The 5,690-nt window shown below is 50.1% G+C and overlaps 1 pseudogene; it reads right to left on the bottom strand.

The window, feature by feature from the left end:
- Positions 1–268: 268 nt before the first annotated feature.
- On the bottom strand, positions 269–1,372 carry LOC134433945 (cytochrome b-like; annotated as a pseudogene).
- Between the last annotated feature and the right edge of the window lie 4,318 nt (positions 1,373–5,690).

Raw genomic sequence — 5,690 nt, forward strand, 5'->3', positions numbered from 1 at the left:
GAAACTCAGTCACTAAGAAAGAGCAGGAAGACATACAAAAGCCAGGTAAGGATACACCCTAACCTAAGTAGAGAGGAAACATCTACTTACTTGTGAAATGTGTCATAAAATAGGCACCATAAGTAATGCCATAGGCAGCGAAAAGCAAAGGAGCAATTCACTCAATCATTTTAACACTGCCCTGCAAGTTTGCAGGCTGTGCTCACACAGTGGAAAAAGCAAGGCTCCTGTGAGTGTGCAACAGCCCACTGACAATTGCCTCAATCAGAGGGAATAGAATTAGAATGATTGTGAAGTATGTGAATGAGGCTAGTTGGCCAATGATGATGAAGGGGTGTCCTACTGGCTGGCTGCCTACTCAGGTTAGGATGAGGACGTTGGCGACTAGGGTTCAGAACAGGATTTGTGATAGGGGGCGGAAGGGTATTGATTGTAGTTTTGATGTATGTAGTAGTGGGGTGAGGAATACGATGAGGATTGAGGCGGCTAGAGCTAGTACGCCTCCTAGTTTGTTTGGGATGGATCAGAGGATGGCGTATGCAAATAGGAAATATCACTCGGGTTTGATATGAGGAGGGGTGACAAGTGGGTTGGCTGGGGTGAAGTTTTCTGGGTCACCTAGGAGGTTGAGGGAGAATAGGGCTAGTGAGACGAGTAGGGAGAGCATTAGTACGAATCCTAGGATGTCTTTGATGGTGTAGTATGAGTGGAAGGGGATCTTGTCACAGTCTGTGGGAATGCCTAGCAGATTGTTTGAGGCTGTTTCATGGAGAAAGGTGAGATGGACGAGAGTAAGGCCTACGATGACGAAGGGAAGGAGGAAGTGGAGAGCAAAGAATCGGGTCAGTGTGGGGTTGTCGACAGAGAACCCTCCTCAGGCTCATTTGACTAGTGTTTGCCCGATGTAAGGGATGGCAGAGAATAGGTTTGTGATTACAGTAGCTCCTCAGAATGATATTTGGCCTCATGGTAGGATGTATCCTACGAAGGCGGTTGCTATGAGGGTTAGGAGGAGGATGACTCCAATGTTTCAAGTTTCTTTGTTTAGGTATGAGCCGTAGTAGAGTCCTCAGCCGATGTGTGGGTAGATGCAGATGAAGAAGAAGGAGGCTCCGTTTGCGTGGAGGTTGCGGATGAGTCAGCCAAATTGTACGTCTCGGCATATGTGAGTGACAGAGGAGAAGGCTAGATGGGTATCTGCTGTCTAGTGCATAGCTAGCAGAAGACCTGTGACGATTTGAGTAATTAGGCAAACGCCTACTAGAGACCCGAAGTTTCATCATGTTGAGATGTTTGATGGCGCTGGGAGGTCGATTAGGGCATTATTGATGATTTTGAGGATTTGGTGGTTTTTACGAAGGTTGAGGGCCATTGGTTATTTCTGTATGTGGCTACGAGGATGATGAGAATGGATAAGGTGAATGATCCTAAGTAGGCTTTGATTAGGCCTGAGTGGAGGGTGGTGGCAGTTTTGGTTGCTGTAAGTTGTAGGCTGGCTAGCCCCTCTGGACCTACTATTTTGTATCAGGAGAGGTCAGTTAGGTGGGATGCAATGTTCTGTCCTCCTTTGAGGAAGTTGGTTATACTTAGGCGGTGGGATAGGGGGTTAAAGTATCCTAGGGATGTTGAGAAGTTTGAGAAGGGGGCTTGTTTGGTCAGGATGAGAAATCTTTAGCTTGGACAACAGGAGCAGGAGCCTCGTGAGGGGCCTTCAGCATCTCCTCAGTGCATCCAAATATTCGAGCCACTTTTGGAAATTACTTTTCCCCCTTTTTTTTTCTTGGGTTTTTTTTTTTTTTTTTTGTTTTTTTTTTTGTTTTTTTTTTTTTTTTTTTTTTTTGTTTGCTTGGAGGAAGAGGCTGTTCATTTTCTTCTTCTCCCAGCTAAAGTTCTTTTCATCATTATTTTCTGCCCTTTTATAGCACTGGGACTGGGTCTGCTAGAATTTTAATTTCCAAGGTATCACTTCTGGAGAATGCAGTAGTTTTGCATGAGAACACATCATTCTGTGCAGGGACCTTGGTGCAGAAGGAACTGTTGTGGTTCCAGGCCAGCCAGTATGGCCTTACAGATCACTTTGAGCTTAGTAGTGCTCATGCCTTTTTGCAGCCCAGGGAATCAGTGTGTGTTGTGTTTGGGAATTCAGCAGGAGGTCAATGCCCTTGCATTCCAGCTGCTCCTCAGAGGTCACAGGAGCTGGAAGGGGCTGGGCTGCATTTCTGATTCCAGCCAGTTTAGCTCCACCAGTGTGGTCGAGTCCAAGAGAAGAACTTGCCCGAGCACAGATGCACAGAGTGCAGTTCCCAGTGCAATGCTCTGGGTCTGATCCCTTTCTGTAAGGACCTACATGCTCCACATTCCCCAAGAGTGTGCTTTTTTGAAGCAACAGGAGAGCAATCTCAGGATTGTAGTTGAGTGTGGCACTGGCTACCAAGTTCTGGTATCTGTAGCAACAGAGAGGACAGTAAAGAGAGATTTCAGTAACAAAATCAATCAATCAATCAATCTATCTATCTATCTATCTATCTATCTATCTATCTATCTATCTATCTATCTATCTATCTATGTAACATTTACATAATTGAATCTTCCTGGCTCTGGTCCAAGGCAGTTGGAGGTGCAGAGCTCACCTAAAGCATCCCTTTCTGGAGAGGATTAGAGACATGTTCCCTCAACCGATTCTGAGCAGGCGGAGATGTTTTCCCCTCCAGATATGATGGTTTTTCCCTTCAGAGTTGTTTCCCTCCTCTGGCCTCTTGTGCCCTGAAGTCTCCAGTTAATTCTTTAAATTTCTGCCTGTCCTAGAGAGGTGCAACAATTCCATGTTTACGTGGTGTTTGGTGACTCTGGTCACACATGCATTATGTGACACATGGTTTCCTTCACTGGCATCCCCAGGGCTGTGTAAGTGCATTCGTTCATGGGGCCTTAGGAGAGTCTTCTCTTTCCCTCAGCAGCAGCAGCAGGGAGCGGTGGCAGGGTCAGGACGAGGAGGAGGTGGCTGCCCTGGCCCTTTGCTCCCGGGCCCCAGGCCAGGAGGGCTCTGGCTGCAGCAGGGCGCTCTTCGGGCAGCCCCTGGCAGCCTCTGCACGGAGCACGGCACGCTGCCCCGTCCTGCTGGTGCCACTTTTCTTCAGCAATACCCTAGCTCCTCTTCACAAGGAAAAAACTCTAGCAATCTAAAAAGAGATCATTCAAGTACAGTTCTATCTGCCTTTGTATTGTATTTCAGGGCATGTATTTTTTTGTCTAGAATTTCATGATTTTTATGAAAACATGCATTTATATCTGCACATTTTTGTAGTTTTTATTATTCATATACCAAAACACACCTTTTTAAATTCTTAATTTATTGCAGTTGGTAATTTTGAGGTAGTATATTTTAAAATGTCACAAAACAACACCCTTTGGGTAGTTTTTCTCACTTTAAAAAAAAACCAACCATAAGCCATTTTAGTCTCTGTCTCTCCAAGTTGGTTCACACCAGCCTATTTCAAATCAGGGCTACAATACTTTTATAGGATTGAGAGAGGTCCAATGAAATGCACACCAGTGATTCCTCTTGTGCAATGTCATGGCCCTGCCATAAAGCCTCTTTTCACTTTTTTTTTTCTCTCATTAGCTCAAATGCAAATGCACGTTTAGTTGCGAACTTACACAAGATGAGCAAAATCAAAATGATGTGAGGGGCCTTTGGGAGCTCCTTGCTGATCTTTCTGCTTCTTCAGCTGAGCAAGGCTCTGATCCAGGCAAAGAGATTGCACTTAGTGCTACACAACCATTTGGCTGGAACTTGCTGATTTCTAGGAACAGCTGGAGGCCTCTATCTCCCCAGGATGTTTTGGCTGAGCCAAGCTTTGCTGGGTTTTGGCTGCAAATACCATTGCCCTTGCTTTCTTATATCCACAAGTACCATGGCTGGGCAAAAACTGCCACGAGGGGCATCTTCCAAAGGCACTTTGGTCTGGAGTTTGTGAATGAACGAGAGCTTCCTCCACTTCCAAACCACATGAAAAAAATAATGAAAGAGAACTTCCAATCCTTAACGAACAACTGACAATTCAGAAGTGGATCTAGAGCTTCTTTACGCAATGAAAAGGAAGGCAATCTTCCAATGGAGTTGTGCTTTCAGGAGTTTTTCTTCTGTCTGCCACTCACAGCTGGCACTGGAAAAAGTCACATCTCTGCAAGCGCCAGTGTCTTCTGTCTGCCATCAGTTGTTTTGCTGCAACAATCAGAACAGGCATTAGGCTGGAGAGAGGCTCAGCTGATGCTAGCAATAGGAGCTGCCTCAAGGAGAAAAAAGAAATGAAATTTTACCTCCCAAACCCATCTCCCCAGAGGCTCAAGCAGGATTTCTCTGGTTCCCAGAAATACAAAGAAATAGGGCTGAGAAGACCCTCTGCAGCTATGTGTTCATGCCCAAGACTTTGCTGATGCCATTTGGGTTTGGCCTTTTTTTCTTTTCTATCTTTTCTGTATTCCTTGCACATCAATTTAGAGCTCTGTAGGCTACTCGATTTGTGACTACTTTTCCCAGTCCTTTTGCATGGCCTTTGCCTAAGCAGAAAGACAAACTTCCAGAGCTCCAAGTGCCAGGGGGTAGAAGGCCCCAGTGTTATCCTGGTTCTTCCTGGGACAGACCCCTCCAGGGAGCTGGTGGACTCACCATCCCTGCAAGCCTTTAAAACACGACTGGATGTGGCACTCGGTCCCGTGCTTCAGTTGAGGTGTTAGGGCATGGGTTGGACTCGATGATCTTGAAAGTGTCTGTCTTCCAAGCCAGTGATTCCGTGATTCTGTGACTGAGGCAGCTTTTCCTGCAGCCCTGGAAAGGGCTGTGGGGGCCCTTGGCCAAGGACGGGGATCAGGGCTCATGACAAAGAAGCAAAGGGCTCAAGGCAAAGGCTGACAGGGCAGAACTGCCCCAGCGCGGCCCAGAGCGAGCCTCATCTCCTCCTCCTCACCCTGCGCCCTCTGCGCTGCCCTTTGCGGCGCCGGCGGCTGCTCTCGCTGCGGGGCTCCAGAGCGTGCTGGGGCCGGGCCCCTCGTCTTCGGGTAGCGCCGGAGCCTCGGAGGCCAGCGGCTGCTGCTGTGGTCGGCAGGGGAGAGCTGCGGCTGCGGCCCTGGGCACGACGAGCTGCCGCGATGGCCGGCTCCTGCCGCGGCTCCTACCTCTACTCTGGCCTCTGCTCCTGCCCTGTGCGCACAGACACGGCCGAGGGCTGCCCGGCAGCTCCCTGCCGCTCCGCAGCGGGCCCGGCCGGGCCGCTGCTCTCTGCGGCCTCTGCCCGCCGCTGCCGGCCCCGCCGCGCTCCCGCCTGCCTCTGCCACAGCCGGCCCACACGGGAGGCAGCACACTGCGGCCGGCTCGGAAAAGCCCTGCCCGCAAAGCCCCCGCCACGGCCTCGGCCTCAGGGCACAGGCTGCCGGTGTCCTCACAGCTGCGAGCCGGCCCGGGCCGCCTGCCCGCCTCGGCCACAGCTCCCGCCTGTGTCTCCGTGGGCGCGGCTGCTCGGCACAGCGGGCTGAGCACAGCCAGCGCCAGCAGCAGCTCCTCACGGGCCCAGGCTCCAGGCGCTCCGAGCCCGCCCTCCCAAGAATCCCAGCCCTGAGGGGCTTGGCGTCCCAATGCATCCCCTGGGGACAGCAGAGTCGGCCGCTGAGCTCAGCCCATGGTGACACCACCA

Source organism: Melospiza melodia, unplaced genomic scaffold (assembly GCF_035770615.1).
Source record: "Melospiza melodia melodia isolate bMelMel2 unplaced genomic scaffold, bMelMel2.pri scaffold_28, whole genome shotgun sequence".
NCBI lineage: Eukaryota > Metazoa > Chordata > Aves > Passeriformes > Passerellidae > Melospiza > Melospiza melodia.